We start from the raw sequence: 17,592 nt of genomic DNA on the forward strand, positions 1-17,592 counted from the left end.
TTATAGACTTAAGGATCAGTGTTTTAAAAAAAAAATCAGTGTTTTTAGTATATAAAAATGTTTTTACAGAGGAAAGAAACAGAACTTGCAAGTAGGCATTTTAAACATAAGTGTCTATAGCTACAAAATTCTGTTCTAGGTAGCATTTATGTTTTGGGGGAGTCTCCCAGTCTTCAAAGGACAAAGCAGAGAGTAGAATCAGTGTAAGATGTCCACAGAGTTTGTAAGCAGAGACTGAAGATTTGCAGCATCCTTATAAGATGCCTTCAGTTCCTTAACATTGCACACAAATTATGTGATTTATGTTATATGTTTCTTAGTCCACTTACCAGTTATCCTGTCATTTTCTGCTCTGTTGATCAAATACTGAGTGTCTATCCATCTGAGCAGAGGATCTACAGGGTTGCAGTCAGTCAAAAGAGAACAAACTGACAGCAAAACCTTTGAAATTGTCAAATATACTCTGTTTGTCTTTAAGGATGTCCAGACAGATGATTCCTGGACTGTGGATGTTGCTGTTATAGGTTCTGGTGCAGAACATAGTATTATATTTAAAAAAAAATTTATTTATTTATTTTTGACTGTGTTGGGTCTTCATTGCTGTGTTCTCTAATTGCAGAGAGCAGAGGCTACTCTCTAGAAGTGCATGGGCTTACTTTCTTGTGGTGCATGGGCTTCTCGTTGCAGTGGCTTCCTTTGTGGAGGAGCACAGCCTCTAGGGTATGCTGACTTCAGTAGTTGTGTCGTGTAGACTCAGTAGTTGTGGCTCATGGACTCTAGAGCACAGGCTTAGTAATTCTGGCACACTGGCTTATTTGCTCCAAGGCACATGTGATCCTCCTGGATCAGGGATCAATCACGAGTCTCGCATTGGCAGGCAGATTCTTTACTACTGAGCCACCAGGGAAGCCACACATTGCTATATTTAAAATAGATAACCCACAGTGACCCACAGCACAGAGAACTCTACTCAATACTCCATAATCATAATAACCTAAATGGGAAAAGAGTTTGAAAAAGAAGAGATACATGTATATGTATAACTGAATCACTTTGCTCTACACTTGAAACTAGCACAACATTTTAGCCAACTTATATTACAATATAAAATAAAAAATTTAGAAAGAAATCTTTGGTGTGGACAATAAGATGAAAATGTGATATCCAGAAAGAACTTATCACTTTCACATACAGAATATGGTGGACCAAGTGTGGTCGATCTCCACTCATCAATGTTGTCTCCATTGGCCCAGCAGTGAAGTTAGGAGGGGAGAATCAATGTTATTTCAGCTGACTCCTCCTGAGTTCTTATGGTGCTAGTGGATAACTTAGCAGGAGTTTTGCTAGAGTGTGGTGCTTTTCTTCTCCTGGGTGGCAGAAATTTTCCTCACTTGTTTTTAGGCTTTTTTTTTTTTTCCATTTATTTTTATTAGTTGGAGGCTAATTACTTTATAATATTGTAGTGGTTTTCAGATCTGAAAGAGACACGTGCACCCCAATGTTCATCGCAGCACTCTTTATAATAGCCAGGACATGGAAGCAACCTAGATGCCCATCAGCAGACGAATGGATAAAGAAGCTGTGGTACATATACACCATGGAATATTACTCAGCCGTTAAAAAGAATTCATTTGAATCAGTTCTAATGAGATGGACGAAACTGGAGCCCATTATACAGAGTGAAGTAAGCCAGAAAGATAAAGAACATTACAGCATACTAACACATATATATGGAATTTAGAAAGATGGTAATGATAACCCTGTATGCAAAACAGAAAAAGAGACACAGAAGTACAGAACAGACTTCTGAACTCTGTGGGAGAAGGTGAGGGTGGGATGTTTCGAAAGAACAGCATGTATATTATCACAGGTGAAACAGATCACTAGCCCAGGTGAGATGCATGAGACAAGTGCTCGGGCCTGGTGCACTGGGAAGACCCAGAGGAATCGGGTGGAGAGGGAGGTGGGAGGGGGGATCGGGATGGGGAATACGTGTAACTCTATGGGTGATTCATGTCAATGTATGACAAAACCCACTGAAATATTGTGAAGTAATTGGCCTCCAACTAATAAAATAAAATTAAAAAAAAAATACTGTAGTGGTTTTTGTCATACATTGACATGAATCAGCCATGGATTTACATGTATTCCCCATCCCGATCCCCCCTCCCACCTCCTTTTCGACCTGATCCCTCTGGGTCTTCCCAGTGCACCAGGCCCGAGCACTTGTTTTCAGGCTCTGGAGTGGTTGGATTTTGCCAATCCATGTCTGAATTAGCACGTTGGCCTGTGGCTTTCATCATGAGTCGTTCACCAGATTGGACATCTTGGAGAAGTTATTTCTTGGAAAATTCTGCTGCCTGCTCAGCCCAGTCCCTGGATGCTATGGTTGTTGGAGGAGGTGAGGAAGAGGCAGGGAGGGCAAAAAGGAAGCCGAGAAAGTTCAGGCCAAGAGTGTGGAACATTGGAAGTTTGACAGGATTGTCTACAATAAACATTTAATACATGTTTCCTCAAGAATTTATATGATAATATTTTAGAGAACTATACCCAGATGAATGCTGAAGCTGAAACTCCAATACTTTGGTCACCTTATGCAAAGAGTTGACTCATTGGAAAAGACCCTGATGCTGGGAGGGGTTGGGGACAGGAGAAGAAGGGGACAACAGAGGATGAGATGGCTGGATGGCATCACCAACTCGATGGACATGAGTTTGAGTAAACTCCAGGAGTTGGTGATGGACAGGGAGGCCTGGTGTGCTGTGATTCATGGGGTCGCAGAGTCGACACGACTAAGCAACTGAACTGACTGAACTGACTGAATATATCTGGATCATAGTGTATATGTAGGTATAATTTGATCAAGTAGTCATGCAATGGAGATGATGTAACTTTCACTATAATCCTTGTAGGTTTCTCTTTCATAAATAATTTTTAGCTAATATTTGGTCATCTATCAGGTGTGGAATGCCATCTCTTTGCTGTTTTAACTTAATATTTTTTAGTTGCTATTGAGCTGAGTATCTCTCTATGCATATAACAATTATGATTTATTGTAGGATATTGAATATTGGTCTCTGTGCTATACAATAGGACTTTGTTGTTTATCCATTCTCTGTATAATCATTTGCATCTGCTAGTCCCAAACTCCCAATCCAACCCTCACCCCCCACTTCTCCTAGGCAACCAGAAGTCTGTTTTTTTTAATTAATTAATTTTTTTATTGAAGGATAATTTCTTTACAGAATTTTGTTGTTTTCTGTCAAACTTCAACATGAATCAGCCATAGGTATACATACAACCCCTCCCTTTTGAACCTCCCTCCCATCTGCCTCCCCGTCCCACCCCTCTAGCTAGGTTGATAGAGAGCCCCTGTTTGAGTTTCCTGAGCCATACAGCAAATTCCCATTGGCTATGTAATTTACATATGGTAATGCAAGTTTCCATGTTACTCTTTCCAAATACATCTCACCCTTTCCTCCCCTCCCTATGTCCATAAGTCTATTCTCTATGTCTGTTTCTCCATTGATGCCCTTAAATAAATTCTTCAGTACCATTTCTCTAGGTTCCATATATATGCATTAGAATATGATATTTATCTTTCTTTTTCTGACTTATTTCACTCTGTATAATAGGTTCTAGGTTCATTCACCTCATTAGAACTGGCTCAAAGCATTGCTTTTTATGGCTGAGTAATATTCCATTGAGTATGTATACCACAACTTCTTTATCCACTCATCTGCCAATGGACATCTAGGTTGCTTCCATGTACTAGCTATTGTAAATAGTGCTGAAATGAACAATGGGACATGTGTATTTTTCAATTTTTGTTTCCTCAGGGTATATGCCTAGGAGTGGGATTGCTGGGTCATATGGTGGTTTTATTCCCAGTTTTTTAAGGAATCTCCATACCATCTTTCATAGTGGCTGTATCAATTTACAGTCCCACCAGCAGTGCAAGAGCATTCCCTTTTCTTTACACCCTCTCCAGCATTTATTGTTTTTTCTTTAATTTTTATTTTTTTCATTTATTTTTATTAGTTGAAAGATAATTACTTTACAATATTGTAGTGGTTTTTGCCATACATTGACATGAATCAGCCATGGATCCACATGTGTTCGCATTTATTGTTTGTAGACTTTTTGATGATGGCCATTCTGAACAGTGTGAAGTGATATCTCATTGAGTTTTGATTTGCATTTCTCTAATGATGAGTGGTTCCAAATAGGAAAAGGAGTACATCATCAAGGCTGTATATTGTCATCCTGCTTATTTAACTTATATGCAGAGTACATCATGAGAAATCCTGGGCTGCAGGAAGCACACGCTGGAATCAAGATTGCCGGGAGAAATATCAATAACCTCAGATATGCAGATGACAACACCCTTATGGGCAAAAGTGAAGAAGAACTAAAGAGCCTCTTGATGAAAGTGAAAGAGGAGAGTGAAAAAGTTGACTTAAAGCTCAACATTCAGAAGACTAAGATTATGGCATTTGGTCCCATCACTTCATGGCAAATAGATGGGCAAACAGTGGAAACAGTGACAGACTTAATTTTTTTGGGCTCCAAAATCACTGCAGATGGTGACTGCAGCTATGAAATTAAAAGATGCTTGCTCCTTGGAAGAAAAGTTATGACCAACCTAGACAGCATATTAAAAAGCAGAGACATTACTTTACCAACAAATGTCCATCTAGTCAAGGCTATGGTTTTTCCAGTAGTCATGTATGGATGTGAGAGTTGGACTATAAAGAAAGCTGAGTGCTGAAGAATTGATGCTTTTGAACTGTGGTGTTGGAGAAGACTCTTGAGAGTCCCTTAGACTGCAAGGAGATCCAACCAGTTCATCCTGAAGGAAATCAGTCCTGAATATTCATTGGAAGGACTGATGCTGAAGCTGAAACTCCAATACTTTGGCCATCTGATGCAAAGAGCTGACTCATTTGATAAGACCTAGATGCTGGGAAAGATTAAAGGCGAGTAGAGAAGGTGACGACAGAGGATGAGATGGTTGGATGGCACCACTGACTCAATGGGCATGAGTTTGAACAAACTCCGGGTGTTGGTGATGGACAGGGAGGCCTGGCTTGCTGCTGTCCATGGGGTTGCAGAGTCGGACATGACTGAACGACTGAACTGAACTGAACTGAATCGTAAATGGGTGTTGAATTTTATCAAAGGCTGTTTCTACATCTATTGAGATTATCATATGGTTTTTATCTTTCAATTTGTTAATACGGTATATCACAGTGAATGATATGCATATACTGAAGAATCCTTGCATCCCTGGAATAATCCCAGGTTGATCATCGTGTATGAGTTTTTGATGTGTTGTTGAATTGTGTTTGCTCAAATTTTGTTGAGGATTTTTGCATCTATGTTCTTCAGTGATATTGGCCTGTAGTTTTCCTTTTTTGTATTGTCTTGTCTGGTGTTGATATCAGGGTGATGGTGGCCTTGTAGAATGAGTTTGGAAATGTTCCTTCTTTGCAGTTTTTTGAAAGAGTTTTAGAAGGATAGGCATTAGCTCTTCTCTAAATGTTTGGTAGAATCCTCCTGAGATGCCATCAGGTTCTTGGCTTTTGTTTTTTGGGAGATTTTTGATCACTGCTTCAATTTCAGTGCTTGTAATTGGGTTGCTCCTAATTTCTATTCCTGGTTCAGTCTTGGAAGATTGAACTTTTCTAGGAATCTGTCCATTTCTTCCAGGTTATCCATTTTATTGCCATATAATTGTTCATAATAATCTCTTATAATCATTTGTATTTCCACATTGTCTGTTGTAACCTCTCCTTTTTCATTTCTAGTTTTGTTGATTTGATTCTTCTCTCTTTTTTTCTTAATAAGTCTGGCTAAAGGTTTGTCAATTTTGCTTATCTTCTCAAAGAACCAGCTTTTAGTTTTATTAATCTTTATTATTGTTTCTTTCATTTTGTTTTCAATTATTTCTGCTCTGATCTTTATGATTTCTTTCCTTCTACTAAGTTTGGGATTTTTTTTGTTCTTTTTTTGTTTCCAGTTGTTTTAGGTGTAGAGTTATGTTGTCTATTTGATGTTTTTCTTGTTTCTTGAGGTAGGATTGTATTGTTATAAACTTTCCTTTTAGAACTGCTTTTGATGCATCTTATAGGTTTTGAGTTGTCATGTTTTCATTGTCATTTGTTTCTAGAAATTTTTTGATTTCCCTTTTGATATCTTCAGTAACCTGTTGGTTATTTAAAAATGTGTTTTTTAATCTCCATGTGTTTGTGTTTCTTACATTTTTTTTCTTGTAATTGATATCTAGTCTCATACCATTGTGGCCGGAGTAGATGCTATATATGATTTCAGTTTTCTTAAATTTACTGAGGTTTGATTTGTGACCCAAGTTGTGGTCTATCCTGAAGAATGTTCCCTGTGCTCTTGAGAAGAAGGTGTATTCTTCTGCATTTGGATGGAATGTCCTGAAGATATCAATGAAATCCATCTCATCTAGTGTGTCACTTACAACTTGTGTTTCCTTATTAATTTTCTGTTTTGATTATCTGTTCATTGGTGTGAATTGGGTGTTAAAATCTCCTACTATTATTGTGTTAGTGTCCATTCCTCCTTTTATGTCTGTTAGTGTTTGTCTTATGTATTGAGGTGCTCCTATATTGGGTGCAGAGATATTTACAATTGTTATGTCTACCTCTTGGATTGATCCCTTGATCATTATGTAGTGTCCTTCCTTATCTCTTTTAATCTTCTTTATTTTAAGGTCTATTTTGTCTGATATGAGGATTGCTACTCAGCTTTCTTTTGCTTCCCATTTGCATGGAATATATTTTTCCATCCTCTCACTTTCAGTCTATATGTGTCTTGAGGTCTGAAGTGGGTTTCTTGTAGACAGCATAAATATGGATCTTGTTTTTGTATCCATTCAACCAGTCTGTGTCTTTTGGTTGGAACAGTTAATCCATTTACATTTAAAGTAATTATTGATATATATGTTCTTATTACCATTTTCTTAATTGTTTGGGGTTGATTTTGTAGATCTTTTTCCTTCTCTTGTATTTCTTGACTATAAAAGTCCCTTTAACATTTGTTGGAAAGCTGGCTTGGTGGTACTGAATTCTCTCAACTTTTGCTTGTCTGAGAAGCATTTTATTCCTCCATCCATTTTGAATGAGATCCTTGCCAGGTACAGTAGTCATGGTTGTAGATTTTTCCCTTTCAGTACTTTAAGTATATCCTGCCATTCCCTTCTGGCCTGCAGAGTTTTTGCTGAAAGATCAGCTGTTAAGTGTATGGGGTTTCCCTTGTATGTTGTTGTTTCTCCTTTGCTGCTTTTAATGTTCTTTCTTTGTGTTTAGTCTTTATTAGTTTGATAACTATGTGTCTTAGCATGTTTCTCCTTGGATGTATCCTGTATGGGACTCTTCATGCTTCTTGGACTTGATTGACTATTTCCTTTTCCATGCTGGGGAAATTTTCAACTATAATCTCTTCAAAAATTTCCTCATACCCTTTCTTTTTCTCTGCTTCTTCTGGGACCCGTATAATTCAAATGTTGGCGCATTTGTTATTGTCCCAGAGGTCTCTGAGACTGTCCTCAGTTCTTTTCATTCTGTTTACTTTATTCTGCTCTTCAGGAGTTATTTCCACCATTTTATTTTCCAACTCACTGATTCATTCTTCTGCTTCAGATACTCTGCTGAGTATTTTTAATTTCAGTAATTGTGCTGTTTGTTTCTGTATGTTTATTTTTTAATTCTTCTAGGTCTTTGTTAATTGATTCTTGCATTTTCTCCATTTTGTTTTCAAGGTTTTTGATCATCTTTACTATCATTATTCTGAATTCTTTTTCAGGTAGTTTGCCTATTTCTTCTTCATTTATTTGGACTTCTGTGTTTCTAGTTTGTTCCTTCATTTGTATAGTATTTCTCTGCCTTTTCATTATTATTATTTTTTTTTGACTTTTTGTGTTTGAGGTCTCCTTTTGGCAGGCTTCAGGGTTGAGTTCTTTCTTCCTTTTGGCTTCTGCCCTCCTAAGTTTGGTCCAGTGGTTTATGTAAACTTCACATAGGGTGAGATTTGTGCCAATTTTTTTTTTTTGTTTGTTTGTTTGTCTTTCCTCTGCTGGACAAGGCTGAGTGAGGTGATGATCCTGTCTCCTGATAATTGGGTTTATATTTATGTTTTGTTTATTGTTTAGATGAGGTGTCCTGCACAGGGTGCTACTGGTGGTTGGGTGATGCCGAATCTTGTATTCAAGTGGTTTCCTTTGTGTGAGTTCTCACTATTTGATAATACCTAGGGTTTGTTCTCTGCTAGTTAGGGTCTTGGAGTCAGTGCTCCCACTCCAAAGGCTCTGGGCTTGATCTCGGTCAGGAATGAAGATTCCACAAGTGGTTTGCTATGGCATTAAGTGAGGTTAATACAAATACCCAAAAACAAGAAACCAAAGATGAACTTCAGACAAATGGAAGTTGCAAAATCAGGCAAATAATAATTAAAATTAGGGAATATACACATATACATATATACCTATGAGCAAAGTCAGAGCAGTCTAACAAAAATGAAGTACAGTAGATTGACCTTGTGAACAAAGGAAATCAAAAATTATATTCCCCAGTTAAGAACAAAACTAAATAAAGTAAAAACTGGAAAAGAAAACTGAAAGCAAGTGTCAAGTGGGGAATAAAGCATTGAAAATGAAACTAACAGATATGTTGAGAGGAAAGGAAAAACGAAAGGATATGCAAAGTTAAATAGAGGTAGATGAAGATTTGTATACATTAAAGATTAACTGCAAGGGGAAAAAAACAGTAGGAAAAGCAAACAAAGGAATAAATGTAGAGAAAATATGATAGGTTTAAAAAAATTAAAAATTAAAATCATAAAAAAGAGAAAAGAAAAAAGAAGATAAAAAGGAAGAAGAAAGAAAACAAACAAACAAAAAAGGAAAACTCTACCGAACTGCAAAAGCCCAAAGTATAGGCAGAGGTTTATAACACTAATAAAAAATGTGACTGAATATACACATATACATATGCACCCATAAACAAAACCAAAACAGTCCAACAAAAATAAAGTACAATAGATTGACATGGCAAACAAATGAAACCAAAAATTATATCTACTGGTTAAGAACAAAAACTTACTAAAGCACAAACTGGAAAACAAAACTAAAACAAGGTACCAATTGAGGAATAAAGCAATGAAAATAAAATTAACAAATATGTTGAGAGGAAAGGAAAAAAAGAATAGATATGCAAAGTTAAATAGAGGTAGATAAAGAAGATTTATATACATTAGCTGCAAGGGAAAAAGAAGAAAAGCAAACAACGGAATAAATGTATAAAAATAATAATAGGTTTCAAAATTAAAATTAAAAAAAGAGAAAAGAAAAAAAGGAAAACTCCACAGAACCGCAAAAGCCCAATGTAGAGGCAGAGGTTTATACCAACAATAAAAAATGTGACTGAGGAAAGAAAAAAAAAGAAAGCTTAAAAGTTTAATTAGATTTCATAGTGCCAATAAAATTGACAACTACAACAGAGGCAGGGAAAAAAGAAAAAAAAAGAAAAGAAAAAATCCATAAGAATCTATAGAACAAATCAAAACATAAGAATAATAAATGTTTTCTTGAGTCACTGCTGTCAGAGTCCTTTCCCTCATGGAGTCACAGTCCACCTCACCTCGCTAGGATGCCCTCCAACACCGTGCTGATGTCTGGACCTGCTCTGGGGGCAGCTCAGATTCTAATCTGGTCCTTCTCCTCTGTCTTCTTGCCTCCAATGTCCACAGCCATCAGAACTAGTGCATTTTCTTTTGTGGGAGCTCTCAGTGTCCTTTTATATATTCCATAGACACAGAGTCTGCCTAGTTGATCATATGGATTTAATCTGCAGCTTGTACAGCTGATGGGAAGGTTTTGGGTCTTCTTAGCCATACTGCCCCTGGGTTTCAATTGTGGTTTTATTTCCACCTCTCATGTGGGTCATCCACTGGACTTTGCTCCTGAGGCTGCCCTTGAAGATTTGGATTTGCCCCTGTGAGGGCCAGGTGTGGAGGTGGTGCAGCTGCCTGGGTCGCAGGGGTTCTGCCAGCACCAGGTACTCAGGGGAGTTGGCGGCTAGGGCAGCAGGAAATATAGTGCTCTAGAAGGACATGGCAACCAGTATTGGCCAATACACTCCAGTATTCTTGCCTGGAGAACCCCCTGACAGAGAAGCCTGGCAGGACACAGTCTACAGGGTTGCAAAGAGTTGGGCACAACCGAAGCAACCCTGTGTGTGTAGACGTGAGACTTATTTTGCCTGTGGCAGCTCTGCCCCAGTGAGAGTTGAATGTGAAGGTGGCGCAGCTGCTTGGCTTGCAGGGACCGTGGTGGTGCTAAGAGTGCAGGGACACGGACTGCTTCTGGCGCAGGAGTTATGGCACTATCAGAGTCTTTTTACAGGCCTCTTGTAGCTGGCACTTGGAAGGTCTCTTTGGCCAGTCTTTCTTCCTAACTCCACCCGTTCAGGCGCTTAGAGGGCTCCCTTGCCTGGGATCCTCCTCTGTTGTTCCCTGTGTCAGGCACATAGAGGGGCCCCCCTGACTGGGGGGCACGTCAGATACTTAAAGGGGCACCCTCGGTGAGGTCCTACTCTATAGCTCAGTGCCTCAGGTGTTTGATGGGCCAGACTCTCTGTTGTTCAGCTGCCGATGCTGGCATGTGGGGAGAGAAGCTATGGTTATGGCTCCACCCCTATATGTGACTCAGCAGTATTGCCTTGCTTCCATGGCTGCCCGGCTTTCCTCCACAGGCCTTTCCCACCAGTCTCCTCCTTCACATTCCCTCGATCCTTCTCTCTGCAGTCAACAGCAGCCCTCACCCTGGGATTGCTTCACAATCCCTAACCTCCATCTCCTAGCTGCTGCACCTTCCAGGGTACCTGCGTCCCTGTCCAGGGTATGTATGGCTGTGGCAAGAACTGTCTCATTCTCATTCCATTTAGGCTGCCACAGATCAGCTGCTTCATTCTCAGTCTTAAATGTTTCTCTTCTGATTCAGACAGTTTCCCCGATGTGGGGATCAGACCCATGCTTCAGTTCCCTTACCCGCCAAGGGCAGGTCCAGTCCTACTAACACTCCTGTCCGCCCCCTCCCCCCCCCAACCCCTACTTCCTTCATCGTACTGAGTTTTGTGTGGTTCTATATATTCTTTTCCAGTGGTTCTATATATTCTTTTCCATATTTTCATTTCCATTCCTGTCTGCTCTCAGCTGCTGTTCTGCATACACTTCTGTGTCTGAAGGTGTATTCTGATGTATCCGTGGAGAGAGATATACTCCACGTCCACCTACTCCTGCACCATCTTGTTTTCTCCACAAGTCTGTTTTCTATGTCTATGAGTCTGTTTCTCTTCCATATGTTCTTTGTCACATGACTTTTCCTTTATAGGAGAAGTACACTGTTTCATATCCTTTGGTGTCACACTTAGAACCATGTGTGTATGCCAATTTTATGCATATATTTACTAAGGACTTCATTTTGTACATTTCATCTTTAATCCATCTGGATTTCCCTTTCAAGTAACAAAAATACTATTTCAGATAAAAATAAAACCAAAAAATCACCAGTTCTGAAATATGTGGGCAGACACAAAAAACCACCTTTGGTATAATTTCATTTGTAGGAAACATTGAATATGTAAAGAAACAGAGAAAGAAAGGGGATTAGGGGTTGCCAGGGGCTAGGGGAGGGAGGAATTGGGGACTGCATGCATCAGATAAAGGGTTTTATTTGCAAGAATAAAGTGTTTTGAACCTAGACAGTGATGATGGTTGTATAGTGTTGTGAATGTACTTAACGGTCTAGAATTGCAAATTAAAAAGGCTTAAGTTTTATTATTTTATTCCTTTTTCACATTTACAAGTCTTTACCTAATGTATTATTACAAGTAAATTGTAGGCAAATACCATTTATTTTCTGTAGCACCTAGATAGTTGCTCTGGGCATACTGACTACTGAAAATAAAATACAAATTTTAAGTGTTCGTATAATTTTAGTGATATGAAATTGAGCAGAGGGTTATTTGAATTGCAGCAAACTTTACATTTGATAAGCCCTAGCTTCCCTGGTGGCTCAGAGGGTAAAGTGTCTGCCTGCATTGTGGGAGACCCGGGTTCAATCCCTGGGTTGGGAAGATCCCCTGGAGAAGGAAATGGCAACCCACTCCAGTATTCTTGCCTGGAGAATCCCATGGACAGAGAAGCCTGGTAGACTACAGTCCACGGGGTCACAGAGTCGGACATGACTGAGCGACTTCACTTTCTTTCTTTTTGTTTTTCTCTGTTCACTTACTGAGTTCTCTTGAGTTCTTTGGTTTCATTGCCAGGGAATTGAGGTCACTTCCTGGGACCCCCTTATCTGGGTTTACCACTTACATAAAACTCCCAAGGGTACCTCTGTGCTGATGACTGTTCATCCCCAACCCCATGCCATGTCTGTGCACAGTGATACTAATACAACCCACTCCATGGTTTCAGAGAGGCCTGGGTGCAATAAGGACCCCAACTCTAAGGACATAGCTGGGTTCAGACCCAGCTTCTCCTTCTCATCAGTGATGTGTCCCTTGACAAGCAACATACCTCTTAGGGTCCCCAAGCCGCCCATCTGCACAATGAGGTTGTTCTGGTGTCTACTTCCTAGGAAGACTGCCGGGAGCCAGCACACGAGATCCCACCCATGAGAAGGTCGTGAGGAGAAGACCTGACAAGCAAGGCAGATCAGGACTTCAGGGATTTTGAAAAGCTGCCCCGGCGCTCACCTTACAGATGATATCTCTCTTTCTGATGCTTGCTATATTAGACTACTTCCTAATTTCTGTGACACAGGTAGAAGGCCCTCCCCTACCTCTCTCCAAACAGAATCAACTTCGAGCTTTAATCAATATGTCCCCCGGACGGTGGTATCCTATAAGATTATCCAGGATGAAAGGAGTGTTTCAATTTAGACCCCTTTGCTGGCATTCTAGCCTGCTTGGCAAATGTACTAATGCACATGACTGCTCACAACACCTTAATCATAAACTTGATCACACAAAAGGCTCTGACAGGCACAGAGCCCTTTGGGGGGTGAGGACGCCCTATTAGAGAACACAAAAGTATTATTCTAAAAGTAGTTATAGTTAAAGATTTAGAAGAATAAGAGTTTAGAATTGTTCATTTTAACCAGGAATGCTAAACAGGGGCTGCCTCACCGGAGCTGCAGAGTCTCTGTGTGGTAAACCTTTTAGATAAATTTAACTGATAACTTCTGCAAAAGGACTGACCTTTGTGTTAACAGGATTGTATTTCTACTATGTTGCAACCTGCTGTGATGTGAGACTGCAACTTTTCTGTTTTCTGTTAAGCTCAAGGCAAAATGGAACAATAAAGAATAGATTAGGGAAAACAGCTTCGCATTCACCTAAATCATAAAATGTCAATAGGCCCCAAGGCCAGAAGATAATGTACATAAACAAAGAAGTATGCAGAAAACACCCTGGTTTCGTGAAGGACAAGCTGATGTAAAGTTAAACTAACTCTGTGTGCTTATCTTCCCCTTAGAAATATAATAACTTAGGGTATAAAAGCTACAGTAAAAAATAAAGCACCACCAGACCCTGCTGCATACCTCCAGTCTGGTCTCTGTCTCTGTCTCTCTCTCTTGCCAACACCGTTCATCCTGAGGGTACCCCTGGATCCTGCTGAGGCTCTACCCCGGCAGGAGACCATCAAGTGTATAGACTTATAAACACCTACATTGCCTGTAAAGCCCATAGGCTGGTATCACACATGGCTCATGGACAGACTTAGCAAAGGAAGGATTACATAAAGGGCACAGATTACAACTGCAACAAGCCTAGGGAAAGTCACTCACTCCCCTTCCTGCCCGTTTCCCAGTCTTCCTATGGGAAGGTTGAAATTAAATGAAATTCAGACATTGTCCTCTCTGGCCTACAGCCTTCCAGGTCCCGTTGTTGTGTTTAGATTCAGATCCAAGTGTTTCACCTTGTCCTATAAGGTGGGCTGCCCCCGCTGTGGCTCCCAGGGTTCCTGGTTCCTGGTCACACATCCTTGTATAATCCCCGCTGTTCTTAGTGGATGGACAATGAGACTGGGTTCTAACATATGGACTGATTTATGAAAAGTCTGTGACTTCTACTCATTCCTCCTCTCTTACTGTCTCTCAGTCTCTCTAACTCTGTCTTTGCCTCTTTTTTTTTTTTTTTAAAATCTCTCTCTTTCCTGTGTGCATCAGATCAGTTCAGTCGCTCAGTCGTGTCTGACTCTTTGCGACCCCATGGAATGCAGCACACCAGGCTCCCCTGTTCATCATCAACTCCCTGAGCTTGCTCAAACTCATATCTATTGAGTCGGTGACGCCATCCAACCATCTCATCCTCTGTCGTCCCCTTCTCCTCCTGCCCCCAATCCCTCCCAGCATCAGGGTCTTCTCCAATGAGTCAACTCTTCGCATGAGGTGGCCAGAGTATTGGAGTTTCAGCTTCAGCATCAGTCCTTTCAATGAATATTCAGGACTTATTTCCTTTAGGATGGACTGGTTGGATCTCCTTGGAGTCCAAGGGACTCTCAAGAGCCTTCTCCAACACCACAGTTCAAAAGCATCAATTATTTGGCACTCAGCTTTCTTTATAGTTCAACTCTCACATTCAGACATGACTACTGGAAAAGCCATAGCTTTGACTAGACGGACCTTTGCTGGCAAAATAATGTCTCCACTTTTCAATATGTTGTCTAGACTTACCATAGCTCTTCTTCCAAGCAGCAAGCATCTTTTAATTACACAGCTGTAGTCACCATCTGCAGTGAGTTTGGAGTCAAAAAGGAAAAAAGAAAGAAAGAAAAAGCCTCTCACTGTTTCCATTATTTCTTCATCTATTTGCCATGAAGTGATGGGACCGGATGCCATGATCTTTGTTTTTTGAATGCTGAGTTTTAAGCCAGCCTTTTCACTCTCCTCTTTCACTTTCACCAAGAGGCTCTTTAGTTCTTCTTTGCTTTCTGCCATAAGGGTGGTATCATCTGTATATCTGAGGTTATTGATATTTCTCCTAGCAATCTTGATTCCAGCTTGTGATTCACTGAGCCTAGGGTTTCGCACGATGTACTGTACTTATAAGTTAAATAAGCAGGGTGACAATATGCAGCCTTGATGTACTCCTTTCCCAATTTGGAACCAGTCTGTTGTTCCATATCCGGTTCTAACTGTTGCTTCTTGACCTGCATACAGATTTCTCAGGAGGCAGGTAAGTTTGTCTGGTATTCCCATCTCTTGAGGGATTTTCCAGAGTTTGTTGTGATCTACACAGTCAAAGGCTTTGGCATAGTCAATAAAGCAAAAGATGTTTTTGCTAGAACTTTCTTGATTTTTCAATGATCCAGTGGATGTTGGCAATTTGATCTCTGGTTCCTCTGCCTTTTCTAAATCTACCTTGAACATCTGGAAGTTCACGGTTCAAATATTGTTGAAACCTGGCTTGGAGAATATGGAGCATTTCTTTGCTAGAGTGTGAGATGAGTGCAATTGTGTGATAGTTCGAACATTCTTTGGCATTGTCCTTCTTTGGGATTGGAAAACTGACCTTTTCAGTCCTGTGGCCCCTGCCGAGTTTTCCAAATTTGCTGGCGTATCAAGTGTAGCACTTTCACAGCATCATCTTTTAAGATTTGAAATAGCTGAACTGGAATTACATCACCTTCACTAGCTTTGTTCGTAGTGATGCTGCCTAAGGCCCACTTGACTTTGCATTCCAGGATGTCTGGCTCTAGATGAATGATCACACCATTGTCGTTATCTGGGTCATGAAGATCTTTTTTGTATTCTTACCACCTCTTCTTAATGTCTTCTGCTTCTTTTAGGTCCATACCATTTTTGTCCTTTATTGTGCCCATCTTCACATGAAATGTTCCCTTGGTATCTCTAATTTTCTTGAAGACATCTCTAGTCTTTCCCATTATATTGTTTTCCTCAGTTGCTTTGCATTGGCCACTTAGGAAGGCTTTCTTATCTCTCCTTGCTATTCTTTGGAATTCTGCATTCAAATGTGTATATCTTTCCCTTTCTCCTTTGCCTTTCACATCTCTTCTTTTCTCAGCTATTTGTAAGGCCTCCTCAGACAACCATTTTGCCTTTTTGCATTTCTTCTTGAGGATCATCTTGATAACTGCTTCCTGTGCAATGTCATGAACCCGTCCATAGTTCTTCAGGTACTCTGTCTATGAGATCTAATCTGTTGAATCTATTTGTCACTTCCACTGTATAATCATTAGGGATTTGATTTAGGTCATACCTGAATGGTCTAGTGGTTTTCCCTACTGTCTTCAATTTAAGTCTGAATTTTGCAATAAGGAGTTCATGATCTGAGCCACAGTCCGCTCCCAGTCTTTTGCTGACTGCATAGAGTTTCTCCATCTTTGACTGCAAAGAATATAATCAATCTGATTTCAGTGTTGACCATCTGGTGATGTCCATGTGCAGAGTCTTTTGTTGTGTTTTTGGAAGAGGGTGTTTGCTATGACCAGTGCGTTCTCTTGGCAAAACTGTTTTTCTTTGCCCTGTTTCATTTTGTACTCCAAGGCCAAATTTGCCTGTTACTCCAGGTATGTCTTGATTTGCTACTTTTGCATTCCAGTACCCTATGATGAAAAGGACATTTTTGGGGGGTGTTAGTTCTAGAAGGTCTTGTAGGTGTTCATAGAACTGTTCAACTTCAGCTTCTTCAGCATTACTTGTTCAATGGATTGCCTTGGAAATGTACAGAAATCATTCTTTCATTTTTGAGATTGCACCCAAGTGTTGGTGTTCACTCTTGCCATCTCCTGTTTGACCACTTCTAATTTACCTTGACTGGAGAAGGAAATGGCAACCCACTCCAGTATTCTTGCCTGGAGAATCCCATGGACAGAGGAGCCTGGTGGGCTACAGTCCATGTGGTTGCAAAGAGTCAGACATGACTGACATGGACCTAACATTACAGGTTCCTATGCAAAATTGTTCTTTAAGGCATCAGACTTTACTTCCATCACCAGTCATATTCACAACTGGGTGTTGTTTTCACTTTGGCTCTTTCTCTTTATTTCCCGTGGAATTATTTCTCCACTCTTCTCCAGTAGCGTATTGGGCACCTACCAACCTGGGGAGTTCATCTTTCAGTGTCATATCTTTTTGCCTTTTCATACTGTTTATGGGGTTCTCAAGGTTTCATGAGGTTCATGGGGTTTCATGTATATGTTGGCTATTTATATGTCTTTGGAGGAATATCTCTACAGATCTTTTGCCCATTTTAAAATCAGGTATCTATGTATGAATCTGTTTAGGTATCTATGTAGCTATTGAGTTGTGTGAATTTATTATATATTTCAGATACTAACCCCTTATCAGGCATGTGGTTTGCAAATATTTTCTGTTATTCTATAGGTTGCCTTTTCATTTCATTGACTGTTTCCTTTACTTTGCAGAAGCTTTTTATTTTGATGCTGTTCCAGTTATTCCTGTCACTGCTTTTGTTGCTTGTACTTTTGGCATCATATCAAAAAATCTTTGCCCAGGTCAAAGCCAAGAAGTGTATT

The 17,592-nt window shown here is 39.9% G+C and overlaps 1 pseudogene; it reads right to left on the bottom strand.

Annotated features, from left to right (window-relative positions):
* Window positions 1-300: 300 nt before the first annotated feature.
* LOC136167548 (ubiquitin-conjugating enzyme E2 E2-like) lies at window positions 301-14,074 on the bottom strand (annotated as a pseudogene).
* Window positions 14,075-17,592: the final 3,518 nt, after the last annotated feature.

The sequence above is a fragment of the Muntiacus reevesi genome, chromosome 4 (assembly GCF_963930625.1).
Source record: "Muntiacus reevesi chromosome 4, mMunRee1.1, whole genome shotgun sequence".
Classification (NCBI taxonomy): Eukaryota; Metazoa; Chordata; class Mammalia; order Artiodactyla; family Cervidae; genus Muntiacus; species Muntiacus reevesi.